This window comes from Mixophyes fleayi, chromosome 1, assembly GCF_038048845.1.
Source record: "Mixophyes fleayi isolate aMixFle1 chromosome 1, aMixFle1.hap1, whole genome shotgun sequence".
Classification (NCBI taxonomy): Eukaryota; Metazoa; Chordata; class Amphibia; order Anura; family Limnodynastidae; genus Mixophyes; species Mixophyes fleayi.
In genome coordinates, this window is record NC_134402.1 from 31,588,277 (window position 1) to 31,608,013 (window position 19,737).

Genomic DNA, 19,737 nt, shown 5'->3' on the forward strand with positions numbered 1-19,737 from the left:
TCAAATTCTTCCAGCAAGGTCATTACTGCTTCTACAAAGTAAGAAATTCACGTCAATTAGGACTAGGAGACCACACCTGTATGGAGCCTTTATAGGTATGGCTTGCCACAAAAAACTTTGGGATAGCCTATGCACAAGGTAGCAGATTGCTATAATGGTGATATTCAGATTGTTTCCACTTGAAATTTAATTGCCAAATTCCATGCAAAAAAATGCAGTGTTCCATGTGTCCTGTACATCAATCCCTTAATCCTCCACCACCTATTCAAGTTCAGTTTCATCTGGAGTATATTGTGGAGGACAACCTTGACTTCCGTAACTTCAAAGGCCAGCTCCAATATCTTCATTTATATAGCGTCACCAAGTCCCCAGCGCTGTACAGAGAATATTTGTCACATCAGTCCCTTCCCCATTGGAGCTTACAGTCCCTAACATTTTCCTAACCCAATTCCCTAACACACACAGACTAGTGTTAATTTTGTCAGCAGCCAATTAACCTACGTTTGTGGATTATCTGGTCAAGTGGAAAGACTACGCACAGTGGAAGCAGCCATTTTATGGGCAGAGACAATATCATTTCATTAATAGGAATAAACATACAACATAATGTCTTCACTTTAGTAGTTTATTTTAGCAGCTTTCAACTGCAGGAACATACAGGAACGTATGCTCTATTAGTATGGGTAATTAGCATGGGCGATGAGCCTATGCAGCTAGGGCACTCTCGACTCTTGTCCGAGGAACGTCAGAGACGGATCAGGAACCATCTTTACATTAATTGTGGCGAAACTGGTTACATTGTTTCTTGCTGTCCCAAAAGTCTGGGAAACACCAAACCCTAACTCGCTCTGGGGAGGTTAGGTTGGTCATCTAAATCCTCTTCAAATAAAACAAGAATCTACCTTTCCTTCATGTTTCGTTATCCTGGTCCTTGGAGCAAATCTCCTTATCCGCCTTAGTGGATTTAGGTTCTGCAGGAAACCTTGTGTCCGCTGCTCTGATTCAACAATCGGCAGTCCCAAAATCTACCCTGCCTATGCCTCTCTCTATCCTTCCAAAAATGGAAGGCAAATTTCCCAATCCGTCACCACGACTGTTCATCTCTCTTTGCAAATTGGAGCTTTACACACTGAGCAGATATGCTTCTTTGTTCATCCACAAGCCTCCAATCTCATCATTCTAGGATTCCCGTGACTCCAGAAACATTCTCCTCAACTGGATTGATCTCATTCTCAAATCCTAGCCTGGGGTCCTGACTGGCAGTCTCGTTGCCTTGCTCAGGTTAAACCTGTCTGTTCTGTATTCTTTCTGGAAGTCAGATAATTGGATATGGTCATTTCAAATTAATATCTATCAATTAGATTGTCTATGTCTGAAATTATGCGAATAGCACGCTACGGCATGGAGGAGCGTAATCAACCACAACACGTGCAAACACTTATATACACGCATTTATACAAACACATACACTTGTAATTAGCTCATATTAAAATTAGTTGCAACACATAGTTATTTGTAATGAAATGTAGCAGAGTTTATGTTGAATTATTATAATATTATGTACACGTTAGTGAGATCTAAGGTTCAGGTCACAGGAAACATATCATGTCTGGTATCATTCTAATCCCCTATTTACCTGCAAACGTCCGGTTCAATCGCCTAAAGGATCACACCTTGCGTATGCTAGATATGGAGTATAGGGAATAAATGATCATGAATGGTATTGCGTGTGTAATGTAAATGGACCACTTTGAACTAGTTTTTGGCGGGAAGATCAGTATGCATCTCCTGGAGAGCTGACCCCCACCCTTTGAGGGCATCGTTTGAAGTGGCCAATGACCTGCATTACACTGGACCTTCCTGAAGCTTGAACCTATGGAAACATGCCAAATCATCTGTATTGTTTTCACTGTATCACTGACTGTATATAAGCAGGGGTTCTGGGACCAGCAGACAGTCTCTTTGACCACAGACTTCAGGACTGAATGACTCTATTCTATTCCATTCTATTGGTGACAGAACTATTTGATCGCATCAAGGGTGCCGAGATCTTTTCTAAGTTGGAATTACGAGTGGACTACAATTTAATTTGAATTCGCAGAGAAGATGAGTGGAAAATGGGCTTTAATACGAAAGATGGTCATTACAAATATCTCGTTATGCCCTTCGGGCTATGTAATGCTCCAGCAGTATTTCAGAGCTTTGTTAATGAAATATTTCGGGACCTCCTCTATACCTGTGTGGTCGTTTACCTTGATGACATATTAATATTCTCCCAAGATGTCGGTACCCATAGTCGTCAAGTATCTGAAGTATTTTCCAGGTTACTAAGAAATCATCTATTCTGCAAACTGGAAGATTTTCCTTGAGTTTCCTCAGATGCCTTTCCTGGGGTGCATAGTTTATGGCTCTGGTCTCTAAATAGACCCTGAGAAAGTACGGACCATCCTTGAATGGCCTCAACCTTCTGGACTCAAACCCACTCAATGATTTTAGGGTTTACTAATTATTATATACAATTTGTGGGTGGCTATTCCACTTTGGTTGCTCCCATTGTGGCTCTTACCAGGAAGGGAGCCAATTCCAAATTTTGGCCCCCAGACGCTCTTGAAGCCTCAATCAACTGAAAATAGCCTTTCTTCCGCCCCAGTCTTTCGACAACCAGAATCTAACTTGCCGTTTTTTCTAGAAGTTGACACTTCAAATATAAGTACTGGTGCAGTCCTGTCTCAGAAATCCTCATCTGCTAAGTGTCACGATCTGCCTCCGTCTGCTTTGCAACATCTCCCTTTAGAATGCTGCTTGACTTCTGCAGCCCGTTTGTTTTGAACTGTTAGTCTTGCCATGTTTGTGTTCCTGAATGCAGTATCTCCATGCCACCAGAGGTGCTGCTCTTTCACTATGGACATTTTTACTCACTAGTAGGAGTTAATCTCTGCTCCTCGTTAATGGAACACCTGTGTCTGTCAGTATTTATGTCTGTTATTTCCCATGTACCATGCTGGTTATTGTTGCTGCTACATGTTCCTTGTTGTGCTCCTGGTGCACCTGTTCTCGGGGATTTCTACTAACTACCTATTCACTTGCATCAGCCTTGTTCCTGTTACCTTCAGCATCTCCTTGCAATCCATGTGCTATATCTACACCATCCGGATTGTACCTTGCTGCATTTTCTGGAAACGTATCTGCTATATTGTGTATTTCACCATATTCTGGGCTCCGTAGCTGTGATTTTTTTTGCATTGAAATGTGACACTAAGAAGTTACATCCATGTGCTTATTTTTATCGCAAATTTCTCCCCGCGGAGAAGAACTATACAATTAGCGAGAAGGAATTACTAGCTATTAAGTTAGCCCTGTTTGAGTGGAGGTACCTTTTGGAGGGATCAAGACATCCTGTTATGACTTTCACAGATCATAAGAATTTGTTGTATCTTAAAAAGGCCCAATGTCTAAATCCTTGCCAAGCTTGATGGTCTCTTTTTTTCCTTCTCTCTCTTCCTTTCTAACAAGATTCTGAGGAGATTGTTGACCATCCTATTCTGGATCCCAAGTGTTTACCATCCACCTCTTTGATGGCAATCTCCACACCACCTCCAGGTAAAACCTTCGTACCTTTAAACCTTCGCAAAATACTTTTCCTGTGGCTTCACGCCTCCCACTTTTCAGGTCACATTGGAGTCCTTAAGACCACCGAAATCATCTCAAGTAGTTATTGGTGGCCTACTCCCCGCTCTGATGTCAGACAATTTGTAACTGCTTGAAGTACCTGTGCTCAACATAAGATGCCACATCAATCTCCTGGTGTCTTGCTTTGTCCATTACCATTTCCAACCAGGGCTTGGTTCCACATATCTATGGATTTTGTCAAGGACTTACCTCCTAGTAATAAGTTCAACACAATATGGGTAATTGTGGACCATTTCTCAAAAATGGCCCATTTTGTCCCTCTCACCAGACTATCGTCTGCTCTGGGTCCTGGCTCAGTTGTTTATCAAAGAAATATTCCGTCTCCATGGGTTCCCCACCGAGATTGTCTCCGACTGAGAAGTTCAGTTTACTTCCAGGTTCTGGCGTGCTATATGCAAACTCTGCAATATTCAACTCAACTTTTCTTCCTCATATCATCCACAGTCGAATGGTCAAACAGAGAAAGTCAATCAAGACTTGGAAACTTTTATCAGACTATATGCCGCTAGTTCTTTAGACAATTAATCGGACCTGCTTCCCTGGCAGAGTTTGCTCACAACAATTTGTTCCATGAAACCACCTCTGCTACTCCCTTTTTTGTGGTCTATGAGTTCCATCCAGTGTTCCCTAAATTCTCTTCCCTTCCTCCCACCCAAGTTCCTGACGTTGATAATCTGGCATGAGACTTCTCTTGTATTTGGTCCAAACCATAAAGTGCCTCAAGAAATCATCAGCCCGGTATAAGAGGTTTGCGGATAGGAAAAGGCAAGCAGTTCCTCCTGTGAAGATAGGAGACAGTGTGGTTATTTACCAAAAATATCCACTTAAAGATGCCCTGCATGAAGTTCGCTCCTCGTTTTATTGGACCATTCAAGATTTTACAGGTCATCAATCCTGTCTCCGTCAGGCTGAAGCTTCCTACTGCATTTCGAATCTCCAACATGTTCCATATTTCCCTTCTCACACCGCTAGTCATTAACCGTTTCTCCCTATCTTCCTTTTCCTCCACTCATCCAGAGACTCTTCAAGGAGAACAGTTTGAAATCAACCAAATCTTGGATTCTAAGAATTCTAGAAGTGGAATTAAGTATCTGGTAGATTGTAGTGGTTTAAGCCCAGAGGAACGATCCTGGGTCAAAGCATCTGATGTCAATGCTCTTAATGTTGTAAAGAAATTTAATTCCAAATGTCCAAATAAACCTATATGTTCAGTGCCCACCTTTAAAAAGGGGAGTACTATTATACGCCAGGCCCGCCGATTCTGCAGTGGGGTTCCAGCTTACCTGGCCAGACTTGCTCCTTGCTGGTCTCTGGAGTGTAGCACCGCGGTTCCTGGTTGACGCCATCTTGAAATCGGGTCTGCGCATGCGCAGACACGTCTTTTGAAGCCTTCCATCCACGTCCATTGGTAGACGACCCCCAGTGGCCACAGTATTTAATGCAGCCTTCATACATATACCTACTAAAATATTTTTCTGCAACCGCCTGCACTTTTAGATTTTGGAGACAGAAACAGTATATCAAGGGGTGGAAATGGCGATAACCCTGTCTGGACTATTTGCATGGGCAATACAAATACTACCGAGACCTGTTCTGTTAATGCTATCTCAGGATGGCATTAACAGAAAGAGAGAACTGAAAAAAATTTTGATTAAATTATTTTAAATCTTTTGTTTTAAAATGAAAGGTGTTTCTGTCCCACCCCACAATTTTGCAATTTTAAGCATATACATTTTTGTTATAATAGCGGTGAAAGCGAAAGCTGAGCTTCCAGCTCAAAGCATGCCGAGTAGAGCAGAATGAGGGCTCTGGAGCTATAAGTTAAGCCTATTGCTCTAAATATTTTCTGCAATGGTGATAAACTATTACATTGGACTATAAGGGGGGAAATTCAATTGCCAGCGATGTGGCGCTTTGATATCACTCCGCACACATTACCAGCAATTATGGTAGAAATCTCCGCTCATTTTTTACTCGTCTATGGGGTGGGAGGAAAAATGAGCAGAGATTTCTGTCAAATCTCTGCCGCAAAGTGTTTTACGGACGTTCAGAAACACTTCAAGGCAAATTAAATTTTCCCCTATGCATGCTAGAATGGTGAAAAGGAGACATAAGAGAACTGCACTGTGGGCCTGACGCTGAGTTAAAAAGCAAAGCAAAAAAATAAGGAGTGACTTTGTTCCTGGACAAACCATGTTACAATCATCATCATCATTTATTTATATAGCGCCACTGATTCCGCAACGCTGTACAGAGAACTCATTTTACAATCCAAGGGGTGTGAATTAATTTTGTTTTTTTTTGCACTCAAGGAAAAGATTGGCAGCTTTTTTCATGTAGCGCACAAATACTTGAGAGCATTATTTTTACACTGAAATTTAAAGTTGATCTAGGAAATTCCCTATCACAAATATAAATTTCTGCTCACATTTTAAATTTACCTCCTTCTCTAAAGTAACATGGTTTTGCCAAGGTGCAAATTTACTCCTTTTTTTTTTACTTTGCTCCTAACTCAGGCCCAGTGTCTACATTTTTTGACATAAAGGCTTGGCTGTGGGCACTTAAGCGGCCAAAGGGGGGTATTCAATTGTTAGCGAGACGGGTGAAAATCCCGCGCTCTAAAAATATTACCGTTTATACGGTAATTACTCGCTGAATTTCAGCTCGCTGAGCTGCGAGCTGAAATCCAGCGAGTAAATTACCGTATTAACGGTATTTACGTGCAAATTACCGTATTAACGGTAATATTTTTTCGAGCGCGGGATTTTCACTCGTCTCGCTAACAATTGAATACCCCCCAAAGAATTTTCCCTGAGAACCACTATGTAGACAACCTCCATTACTCACTGCATTGTTATAGTTTTTGTTGTACTTCCTTATAAATAGGTTTTACATAGTTTAAGTGCAGATTTTCCCGACAGGAAAAATTATGAAAAATGGTTTTCTCATTGTTGAGATTGTCTACTATAAGGGCTTGATCACACTTGCATTTGCTATGCAATTATTTTTTATATACAGAAGATTAAGTAAACAAAATAATAAAAAAACAGATACATTTTTTAATTAGTGTTTATGTGGATTTCATGCAGATTTCTATTCTCTATGGGAGAAGACTTTAATGTTTCTGCATCAAATATGCTTGACGGAAAAGGTCCAACTGACTGTAATTTGCTTTACCTTTGATAAGTTTTTTCCCCCACAGACAGACTGCATAACATATGTGTGAATGAGTGATAAATAAATTGTTTGGGATTCTATGGTTTGGTACCATCCCCCACCTTACTATTATGTACAGCTGACCCACTGATCTTTGTGCTTCTGCTCAATTCTTCTTAAAGACAAAGCACAGCGGGAGGTAGTGGAGCCTTGGAATGGAAGGACATGAACAGGAGGGTTTCTTTCATAGAGTAAAATGGTACTTGGAAATAAAAAAAAAAAGACTTACAAATGATGCATTGCAATGTACAGTGTATCTTTGTCATGTCTAGGGAAATTCTAGGTCCACATCAACCCACTATATTTAAACATGATAGGGAGTATGAACTTGACTGAATTGTTCAATAGATAAAAACATCTAGAAAATGTATACATAGACAGCACTTTTACATCACAAAACAGTTTTGTCCAGTCTAGTGCAAATTAGGCTAATGACAACAATAATTGATGTGATTACAGAAGCAGAACATATCTCCTATTTTGATATATTAAGTAAGTAACCTGATTACACCATTATTTCATAACTTGGTACAAACAGCAGAAAGTTACAAATTACAACTAAATTACATCAGTGATTTATGGGGGGTATTCAATTGACGGCATGATCGCAGTAAATCCCGCTACGGTAATAATGCGCGAGAAAACCGTTAATACGGTAATTTACTCGCTGAATTTCAGCTCGCGGCTTAGGGAGCTGCAAGCTGAAATTCAGCGAGATATTACTGTATTAACGGTAATATTTTTGGAGCGTGGGATTTTCAGCAATCCCGCCGTCAATTGAATATGCCCCGTAGAGTGTGGCGGAAGGGGTTAAAGATTAAAGTGCCATAAATTCAGTACTTTGTTACCAGAAGGTCACACAGAAAAAAATACACCCTTTCCAACTTTCCTAGACACTTGTGTTTTTTAAACCATTTCAAGGTTAGCAGAGTATACACTATATGGACAAAAGTATTTGGCCACACCTGTTAATTATTGAATTGAGGTGTTTCAATCTGACCCATTGCCAGAGGTGTATAAAATCAAGCACATATGCATGCAGTCTCCATTTTTAAATATTTGTGATACAAAATGGGTCATCATGAAGAGCTCAGTGACTTCAAACGTGCTACTGTGATAGGATGCCACCTTTGCAATAAGACAGTTCCTGGAATTCCATCCCTGCTGGATATTCCACGCTCAACTGTAAGTGATATTATTAGAAAGTGGAAGCGTTTAGGAACAGCAGCAACTCAGCCACAAAGCGGAAGTCCACGTAAAATCAGAGCGTAATCAACGACTGCTAAGGCGCATGAAAGTCGCCAACGCTCTCCTAATTCCATAGCTGAAGAGTTCCAAACGTCCACTGGCATTAATGTAAGCACCAAAACTGTGCGGCGGACGCTTAATGGAATGTTTCCATGGCAGAGCAGCTGCATGCAAGCCTCACATCACCAATGTCAAGAGTCGGATGGAGTGGTGTAAAGCACACCAACACTGGACTGTGGAGTAGTGGAAACGTGTTGTGTGGAGTGACGAATCACACTCCTGTTTGGCAGCCAGATGGGCGAGTCTGGGTTTGGTGGATGAAGAGGAGAACATTACCTGCCTGACTGCATTATGCCAACTGCGACATTTGGTGGAAGAGGGATAATGGTGTGGGGCTGTTTTTCAGGGTTTGGCTTAGGCCCCTTATCTCCAGTGAAGTGCAATTTTAATGCTTCAGCATACCAAGCAATTTTGGACAATGCTGTGCTTCTAACTTTGTGGCAACAGTTTGGGGAAGGCCCTTTTCTATCCAACATGACTGTGCCCCAGTGCACAAAGCAAGGACTACAAAAGTATGTTTTGATGAGTTTGGTGTTGAAAAACTTGACTGGCCCGCACAGAGCCCTGACCGCAACCCCATCGAACACCGTTGGTATGAACTGGAACGAAGATTACGAGCCAGACCTTCTCGTCCAACATCAGTGCCTGACCTCACAAATGCTCTACAGAATGAATAGCCACAAATTCCCACAGAAACACTCCAATTTGTGGAAAGCCTTCAAAGAAGAGTGGAAGCTGTTATCGCTGCAAAAGAGGGACTAAATCCATATAAGAGTATATGTATTTGAATACAATGTCATTACAGTCCCTGTTGGTCGGTGTAATGGTCAAGAGTCCGAAATTTTTTGTCCGTATAGTGTACATTGTATATAATTACTATAGGGGGCATTTATGATAGTAACGTGGAAATGAATTGCAATAATGGCACCCAGTAGAGGGTCATACCTATAAAGCAGGATTTGCAGGAAGTTTTAGTTTCCTGAGCTGCCTGCTCTCGGCACAAAATCGAAAAGGAGATGGGGATTGTTGGTGGGACAACAGTATGACAATGAGGAAAGGTAATAGGGCCCTTCTTGGCTATACCTGAATTGTATGCTATAAGTGTGTCCATAATGCTGGAGTGATGAGATTGTACATTTTAAATTGTTATTATACAGGTATAGTTCTAACATTTTAACCATAAACTAAGCAATAACACTACTTTTTTTTTTTACATATATTTTTATTGCGTTTATCTGAATATTACATAGCATTCTAAAATCCTTTTACTAATAGGGCACTTGACCTACCCACTCCAGACCTTGCATAGTGCAAGCACAGGGAGTTATTTGGGTGTCTTTTATTTAAATAGTTAGTACAACTAAATTTCTGCTGCACTGTGTTTTCACAGTATGTGTGTGCATCTGATTGTATAAGTGTCCCCTATGTGTAATGGGCATTTACTGGTGTGTATAATATTCCCAGTGTAATCTGCATATTTATTGTTGTCACTATACAATATTTACAAGGTACCACAACTTTTAGGCTAGGTACACATTGAAGAATTTTCCTACCGACCCGTTATCTCAAACAATTGTACCTACGACTGAAGGTCCGATCAGTCTAGTGATTCATGTATACACATCGACACTATTTACCTTCAGATCTGTGCTCTTCATCTGGTCCTCTAGTCTTCAGAGAATGACAGTACAATATTCATTCATTCTTGTCACATTGTCACACTGATTAAAACGGCTTGTTATAGCTATACATATGTCTTAACGAAATTCGTTAGCTTCTACTACTCTGAAATTAAACATTCTGTCTCAGAACGAACAAATGAATTATTCCTTCTACAGCACTCTACATTTATTCCTGGGTTCTTTTTGAAGGGTGTTTGGGGTCCTAGTCCTCCTGGAAGACCCATGACCTTTGATGGAGACCCAGCTTTCTGACACTAGGTACAAAATTGCGTTCCACAATAGCCCGGTAATCTCCAAATTTCATGATGCCATGCATACGTTTAAGGCACCTAGTGAAAGATGCAGCACAGCAATCCCAAAATGTCACTGAAATTCCTCCATGTTTAAATTGAAAATTTAATTTTGCCTTCTGTAAACACAGGGATGGTGTTAGGTGTGTTTTGGCAAACTCCAGTTAGGATTTATGTCTCTCTCTCAGCAAATTGACACTCCTGGGCCTACTACCATGTAAACTCCTTTAATTGAATTGGCGACAGTTGATACTGTTGTACCTTATGTCTGAAGATCAGCTTGAATCTGTTTACAGCTGACCGAGGTGGTTTCACCACTATTATAACAATCCAATGCAGCAATCTTCGATCCAAGTTTTCTCTTGCAACTACACGGATGTCGGCTACAGTGCCATGGTCCCAAAACTTCCTAATAACATTACATACAGTGAAAATGGGAACATCAAGTTCTCTGGAGATTGACTTGTAATCTTGAAATTGTTCATGCTTGGCTATAATGTTCTGTATAATGTTCCTCAGACTATTCTCTGGGTGTCACAACTACTGGTTACAGTCATAAGCTTGTAGAACAGGTGGTAGAGGTCTTCGCCTTTAGCAGCCGACTTTCCCGTAGAGCTTGATGTGCTCACAGGTACTCAGATGCCCCCAGGTCTTATGCTCTGCATAGTACAAGCTTATGGTTTAAACTGTAGTGCGGCATGGAAATGGCAGCACGAGGCAAACAAAGTCAGGGACAGGCCAAAGTCAAAGGGCACGGGCAGTCAGCGAAGTGGGGTCCAGGCAAAGGGTCAGCTCCGACAGAAAGACAGGATATCTGAGTCACAGGCAGTAGTGTCAGGGTCACCAGCAGAGAATCACAATCCAATAAACAAGACAAAGGTCATACACAGAAAGGTCAATCCAGAGGTACAGCAGTACAGAAACACAAAACAATCAGCAGGTCAGCAGCCAGGAAACTGAACGCTATTAATGGTAAGGAGGCTAAGCCCTCCCTGCCTTAAATACAGATAATGACCAATCAGGAGCAAGAGCCATAAACGGACAATGAGCACCAGCTGATATGTGTAAACTGTGCATGCACCCGAGCAACAGCTTGCCGGGTCACAGCGCTAACTACATAAATTACTGGCACTCACGCAAGGCTGTGTTTGCCTGCCAGGACGCGTCAGTTGCTGAGAAAGCGGATCGGGTAGAGGCGGAAGTGACGTCGGGACGAGGGGCAGTGAGAAGAAACGAGCCGCGGCTCGCGACACTGGGTTTTTATCTTTACTCCATGCTTATCGTACAACACACAGTGACACAAAACAGGAGAATGAGTCAATTTCTCTATTCAAGATCGTTTAATGAGTGATTTTTATATTGCAGGCTCCTGTAACTCAACACAGATGAAAGAGAATACTCTTCTTGAAATCTACTTCTAACTACGTCTTAAAAGTGCCAATAATTTTTACCGCAACATTTAATGATTTCTGTGAGGAGTAAGCTTCTTTTTTTCACTGCAAACCAAAGAAATACATACCAATACAATACAGGTTTCTAAAAGAAGTGGTGCTCAGACAGTAAAAAAATCCAATGCATGCAACAAGCATGTTGTTCATAAAAGAGACTGTTTATTAAAGGATGAAAAGCCTTACTTACAATAGGGCTTTTTCTTACTTTGACTTATACAGGAAGAATTACTGCTGCCATAATACTGCTATCGTCACAAGGTAATCCCTGTTGGTGGTAAGATTTGCTGGCTCTTTCCAGGGATAGATTCCCTATATCTTTGCATGGGAAAGCCTATTTAAGTATTGTAGCCATACTTGTATCACTGTAGTACCTTATCTGTTATTACCATCTCACAAGTTACACATAACTCATCTATTTGTAAACTCTCGCCTTAAGAAACATGTACAGCACATGGGAGAAGCCCCTTGATTACCAGTAGATAACTATGAGAAAGATCTTTGAAGTTGAAAGTATTATTAAATTGCCGAGTACTAGAGGAAATGAGTAGTTTTACCACAGGAAAACCGAAATGGCCAATCTGAATCTCTTGGGCTTCATATCACCTCTGGAAAATAATCACCTACATTGTCTGAAAGTATATGCAAATCTATAATGGACTCAGTCAAACTTAATGAATGCTAATTCTGTAAATTAAGAAAGCAGCTGCTGCCTTTTAGAAGACTGTTGTAAAAAAGTTCTGTAGGAAGTATGCTTTTTAAATGAGCAAACTTTGTTTCTTGCAGCATTCACGGTCGTTAGAACTTGTTATTTAGTACAATATATTGCAGGGAATATAATAGAACACACTTGGAGTGCTCTGTTAAAAGCGAGATTAAAGTATAAAATGTTGTATTTTTCTTAAACCGTTGTTTTTCTAATGTCCGTTTATATAGGGCACTTGCGACAGTAAATTTAAGATATGCTATACAACTGCTGATGTAATGAAACTGTGTAGTTTCTATGCTTTAACAAATGTAAATATTGGCCTTTATATGTGAGGAAAGTATTATTTACTCCCATTATTTGTAACATTTTTTTTTTCCATTTCCCCATACCTGACACATTACATTATAGGTGACCTTTGTCACCAACTGGTGCCATTTTTCATGACTCGCCTGAGGACATGAAGTCAGCAGGATGATGTTGAAAGAGGCTTATGATGACATTGCCTGTAATGTGTTAGGGCCTAAAGTGGACTGTAATTGAGGAATCCGACAGAAGGAATCTCTACCTTGAAGTACCATGTTGGAGTACATTTCTTAGAACAGCTCAGTTGTTTTAAGGGACTTTAAATTAAAGCTGCCTTCTATTAAAGATTTACTAATAACATTTACTATATCTTTCAAGAGCTCCCTCAAGACTCACCTTTTCACGATTGCCTACCAATCAAAATCCAAAACAGTTCCTTCTCCCACTCCAGCTGTCCCATCAACTAATCATCATCAGCAGTTATTTTTATAGCACCACTAATTCTGCAGCGCTGTACAGAGAACTCACCCACATCATTCCCTGCCTCATTGGAAGTTAGTCGAAATTCCCTCAAATTGAAAGGATTTTATCACAGATTACTAGGAGTCTACCCTTTATTTAACTCTTTACAAGTCTCCTCAAATTAGAGATGTAAGGGGTGCAAGCAAACGACAACTGAGAACAGCATACTAAAATAAAAAAACTAGAAAAGTTGTATCTAAATAGGTGCACTTGAACTCCTATAAGCAATGGATTGTAGTCAATCGGGTACCATATATAAGATTTATTAAAACATAACTTATATTCATAAATAAAAAAGGGTAATAAAATTAGCGAAATGTCAAAGGTGAATATAGTGAAATTAAAATAACGCTGTAAGCACTATCTGTCCAAGATGATAATCAACTAGCAGGTAAATAGATCTATGTGAGTGAAGCCAATTTGGGGTACCTATATAATAGTAGGTCCCAAGCAGCAATCTGTCAGTGATGCAAACTAATCATGCGCATAAAGGTAGCCAGCTAACAGTTTCTCTATGTCAAATAGAAACTGAGAAATCCACAGTATACCTAAATATAAATGCAGGCAGATCTCTCCCTAAATGAACACATATGTCAGACAGTTGATGATTATCTGCTAGTTGATTATCATCTTGGACAGATAGTGCTTACAGCGTTATTTTAATTTCACTATATTCACCTTTGACATTTCGCTAATTTTATTACCCTTTTTTATTTATGAATAAAAGTTATGTTTTAATAAATCTTATATATGGTACCAGATTGACTACAATCCATTGCTTATAGGAGTTCAAGTGCACCTATTTAGATACAACTTTTCTAGTTTTTTTATTTTGGTCTAAATTCCCTAACATACACATACACACACACTATGGTCAATTTTGAGAGCAGCCAATTAATCTACTAATATGTTTTTGCACTGTGGGAGGAAACCGGAGCACCTGGAGGAAACCCACGCAAACACAGAGAGAACATACAAACTCCAAACAGATAAGGCCATGGTCGGGAATTGACCTCATGACTCCAGTGCTTTGAGGCAGAAGTGCTAACTACTATGTCACCTTCCACCCCTATTGTTTCTATTTGCTACCTGCCCCATCCTAAACAACTCCCTCCTCTCACTCCACCTATTTCTTCTATTCCCTTCGTCCCATCCCTATCATCTAGATTTGCTTCTCTGTCCCTCTCCCAAGCTTGGCTACCTCCTCGTCCTATATGTAAGGTTTCCTTTGTTCTAGTTCTGCCTTCTAATGTAACTGATTCCTCTATTGTCTCTTCTTGTATTGCTTTTTACTGAATGTATAGTCTCTCTTGCTTATTTGTATATTGTTCTGTTTATATTTAGGTGATTGTGCGGATTCTGTGGCACCTCATCAACTATAATGATATATATAAGTTTTAGAAAATTATGAGATAAAGCGATTGCGGTGAAGAAGACGTTTTCCTGTGCAAGGACTTCTTTTCAGTTAACCTATTGAATGACATGGCAGTCACTTTTTTTCCCTTCAAGATTTAAATCACACGGCCTCATATTGCTAGACATCTGTCTGTGACTGTGACATAACGTCAACCACTGAGCTATGAGAAAAATACATAAGCTGCAGTGCTGTGTAACCAATAACAGCGCTAAGATTGTTTCCTGGTTAGTTCCAGGGCCCATCTGTTGTGTAGCAAACTGAGGACTTGGAAGTACCCTGAGCATTGTATTATATGGAGGCATTATACAGCAAGCAGGATGCATTTTTATTAAAATGAATTCAACTATGGTCAGAGAATTTTTTTTATTATCATTCTTCGTGTCCGCTCATTTGTTTGTCCTAGTTTTAAAGTGGATAAAGGGTAGAGCAAATTGTAGCCAATCAAATTTTAAGAAAGCTCACAGCACTAGAGCAATGTTTCTCAAACCCAGTCCTCAGGTAACCCTAACAGTGCATGTTTTCCAGGTGACAAAGGAAATAATTGTACCACCTGTGGATCTGTTAAAATGTGTCAGTCAGTAGTGAATATACCTGTGCTAAAGCAAGGAGATATGAAAAACATGCACTGTTAGGGGTCCTGAGGAACAGATTTAAAAAGCACTGCATTAGAGTACTTGCAGGAGCCAAAGGACTAAGAAGTTGGAGGATCAAGTTACTCCAGTGTTAGGCTGCTGGCCCTGATCACCAACCCACAGAACTAGATGATGGAGATCTTCGCCTATAGCAACCGCCTTTCCCTTAGGAGTTTGACATGCTCACTGGTACTCTGATGCCCCACAGGACTTAGCTCCGAGTGTAGTGTGGGTTGGTAATACAGGACAACAGCGGCGGTCCAGGAGACTGGTAGAAGGCGGCGGTTAATCAAAACAATAGCCAAGGGTCACAGGCAAGCAGGGTAATTGATAAACACGCCAGAGGTCGGGGTCACAGGCATGGTAGCAAGGTCCAAGGTACATGCAAGAAGTGTCAGGGTCACGAGCAAAACAGGCAGAGTCCAATAATCCAAGCAGGGGTCATACACAGGGAATCAAACAGAGTATCCACAGGACAGGGAGTAGCAGGTCAGCAAGACTGGGGCAGCAAAGCTATAACCGGCAGGGAGGCTAAGCCCTTCCTGCCTTAAATACTCAGAGCAGCCAATGGGAACCTGTCACCAAAACCCATTCAGGTGCAGGCTAATACTATTAAAGGAACCTATTTAATCAGCCCACAGCTGTGGAAAATAACTGAGCATGCGCCCGGCTACACAGCTTGCCAGAGCGCATAGGTATTATTTTCGGCGTCCGGCCGTTGCCCCTAATCCCAGAAGTGATGTCCCGGTCATCATAGCGACAGCCGGGACGGCAGGAGGAGCTACAGTGAGTCGCGGCGGTGCTCGGGGCCGCCACCACTGTCTAACATCAAGTAGAAAAGATTATTGATGCGTGACTCGTCAAACTGCTGTTTAAGAAAATTTTTATAAAACTTATATATTATATCTACAGCTATATTTTTTATGTATAAGTTTTATAATATCTACCATTCCTTTTATCTAAATATTTAAAATGTGGGGGGCAGGGCAATATTCATGTAGTTTTTTGTTCAGGGCTTCCCTTTGGTTAGCACCATTCTGCAAATGCATGGGGGAGGTTTTACTAACTAAAGACTATATTAGAGCCAGTGGGGCTACATCTGGTGGCAATAGGTTATTGCTGGTGGCAACCTCATTATTATTATTATATGTAGGATCATTAGTATATGTGGTGCAGCAAAAACAAGCCCTTCTTGCTGGACAGTAAAAAAAAAAAAACCTCTTTGCTCTTTGATAAATGGGCTTCAGTGTCTAACTATAATACAAAAAAAAACACAATTCAAAACTTCTGTCAAGAATGTTTCTTATACATATAATTAAAGAGGTTCTCCACTCAAAATCAATTAGTAACAGGCTAAAAAAAAGGTGGTTTGCCAGGTAACAAGTCAACTAAAAAAGAAACCATGCAGAATTTAATCAACAGGAGGAAACAATAAATTGACATTGCTGAGCTCTTTGCATCACTGTCCTGTGGGGACATCCCGAGTGCCTGCACCATCATTTTTCCCTTAAAAGCTTGCAAGTAGCAGACGCACAAGTAATCCTGGGCCACAAATCACTGTGGGACAATGAACAAAGGAGATTTTTCAATCTTTCCCAACTCTGCTTGAAGTGCCAGCAGTCACTGCTGAAAACAGCAACATCTCTATTAATGGCTGCTGGCAAAGGAAAAATGAGTAGGCATCTGTTGTATATGCGCTGATCACGTCAGGCACACACCGGTCATTGGAGGTACAAGTGGATCACTGCAGGCTCACGTTGGGCAATAGTTCTGGACTTTGCAGGCATAAACCTGGACTGAAATATATTGGGGACAGTTCCAGGGCCAACCCACTGATGAATTGGTTTGAGCATTACAGATTAATTCTGGACATGCTAGGTCGATGCATTTGGCATTGTTTACACATGATGGGAACAGCTTGGTGAATATTTAGCACTAATCATATCACAGTTGCCATGTAGAGATTTCCATGTTGGTATTAAGAACTTATTGCCCGAGCTGTTTTACTGTGAGAAATGTGATTTTGCCAAGCTGACGCCATTTTGTTCTGTTATAGCTTAAATACAAATTAGATGCACCTGTTTTGTAGGAGTAATTCATTATTTGCAAAGCTATGCATATAACCTTGGACATACCAGACAGGAGATAAGCCAGCACCCCCCCCCCCCCCCCCTTGGGGAGTTCTCCTATTGATAATGAGAAAATATACTAACATCTGTGTGAAGGGAACATGAGTGGTTAAAACCTTTTGGGGTGTAGTTTTCTGTAATACGTGATTTTTGCTATATAGATAGGGACTTGTAACTAATAAAGCAGAGTTTATTGTACACTCAAACCATGCAGTGTATTTAATTCTCTCCAGCTGATGAGCTCATAACTGATAATCTGACACTTAGGGGCATATTCAATTAGCTTTTGGATTCGCGGTAACGCGCCGGAACAGCCGCGAAACGTAATACACGGTACCGCAATAACGTGGATTGTCATTCGCAGCCCATAGGGTTGCGAACGAAAATCCGCGTTAATGCGGTACCGTAATACCCGCAAGAACGCGCACTTTTTGCGGTAACGCGCGTTACCGCGAATCCAAAAGCTAATTGAATATGCCCCTTAGAGGTGAACAATCTGATATAGATTCAACAACTGCTAACAGAAATGCGCTCAAGTGACACCACTGTGAGAAACTGTACAAGCTGTAAAAAGCATAATAGCAAGGCACTATTATGTTGTTAGCACTATATAGAACACAACTTTCTAGCTAACATGGCAAGGACTGCTCTTCCTGATGCTGCAAATACAACCCCCACCAGTATAGTCCATCCTAATCATGGTTCTTGTGGGCGACACTTAAAAACCCCTGAACATCATCATCACCATTTATTTATATAGCACCACTGATTCCACAGCGCTGTACAGAGAACTCATTCACACTAGTTCCTGCCCCATTGAGCTTACAGTCTAAATTCCCTAACACACACATATACAGAGACCTATGGTCAATTTTAATAGTAGCCAATTAACCTACTAGTGTGGGGTTTGTTTTGTGTGGTAGGAAACTAGAGCACCCGGAGGAAACCCACACAAACACAGGGAGAACATACAAACTCCACAGATAAGGCCATGGTTGGGGATCGAGCTCATGACCCCAGAGCTGTGAGGCAGAAGTGCTAACCACTGAGCTGCATAAAATTCACCAAGGTCGACAATTATCGTCCATTTCGGTCATCAAATCCAGTTATAATGAATTAGTTCCTGCAGAAACCAAATAGTCATTAGCATTTTTCAAAAAATATATATAAATATACACCCATGAGCGATGGCTGAGGCCAGTAACTACAGCCAGGTTACCAGTGAGTCATTCATGTTCCGCCATCACACTCCCCATTGGCCGCCCGCCAGCGGATTACCGGCTATAATACTACACAGCCCCGCCCACCAGTTTGACATTCCCGCCAAAATTACTTGACAGAAGCCGGCCTCCCCGAGGACGGCGCCGCCTTACTGCGTGTGTGGGCACCTAATGACGGCGAGCCTCCGTGCGGGGTGTGCGCTGCCGGTGACACCTCTCCCTGGCTGAGGTAAAGAGCGGACTGTTCGCTGGCAGCCTCCCGGTCACACGCCGCAGCCAATCAGAGACGGGTAACGTCATCGGAATTCCACCGGCTAAGGGGCGGGGCCCTGTGGAATTGCGCGCTTTTTGTGTGTGTGACGTCACGGCGATCCCTAGGTGCCCCTGAGCTGTCAATCTTTCTTAACGCATGCGCAGTTGAAGAACGCAGCCACAGTCAGTCACTGCTGTTTTGTTGTGTGCACAAGGGAACTGGGGATTCTCCTTCCAGCAACGCTGTACATGAAATGCATTTGTAGAATACGACCTGCTTAATACTTTGCATGTCCATTTATAGTTTCCAGGGATACTTTGCTGCTGAGGCTTGTACATCTTAGTTACAAGTGACATTGTTTCACTGGACCTTGGAGCACAGCAATTGCCATCTTGCAGTGGTTAGTGAATTTAATTACAGTGTGCCTTTTTATGTGTTGTAAATATTGTTTAATATTCAAGCCTGTATGTAAAATAAGAATAGCTGGTAAGAATTGCATCAAACATGCAGACTGATATGGACATTTTCAGGGAAAAATATATTACACTAGATAGATAGATATAGATATATATTAGGATGATTCCCTAAGAAGTAACGGTGACCCCCATGTGTTGTTAAATGAAATAATTACTCATGTTCTGTTAAAAGGGAAACATTGTGATGAAGCGGTACAGTATAGTTAAGTTTTATATAAAGTCCAAGAAATATTTCAGATCCTACACAGTTAACTCTAAGGGCTCATTCAGATGAGAATTTGCTAATGCTGTGTCCCTGATGGGATGTGCACAGGCGTCTGGGTGATGGACCCCAGTGTTTACATGCCTCAGTTGTTGATAGGAACAGCAATGGAAACATTGGTTTTTATAGGAGCCCACTTGAGGCTTACACTGATCAGCAAAACAGTTGAAGCATCGAAAT

General features: G+C 41.1%; 1 protein-coding gene and 1 long non-coding RNA gene across 2 annotated transcripts in view; one reads left to right on the top strand and one right to left on the bottom strand.

Moving 5' to 3' along the window:
- Positions 1-616: 616 nt before the first annotated feature.
- LOC142121392 (uncharacterized) lies at positions 617-18,886 on the bottom strand. The gene is made up of 3 exons (XR_012683942.1): positions 18,680-18,886; positions 6,974-7,108; positions 617-1,308 (listed from the first exon to the last, which is right to left on the bottom strand). It is a non-coding gene; the product is annotated as an uncharacterized LOC142121392 (long non-coding RNA).
- NSD2 (nuclear receptor binding SET domain protein 2) overlaps positions 18,689-19,737 on the top strand; it is a 58,950-nt gene continuing 57,901 nt past the window's right edge. The window contains exon 1 of the mRNA XM_075194188.1: positions 18,689-19,219. The gene's annotated coding sequence lies outside the window, so the exon portion shown is untranslated. The remainder of the gene's footprint in view (positions 19,220-19,737) is intronic.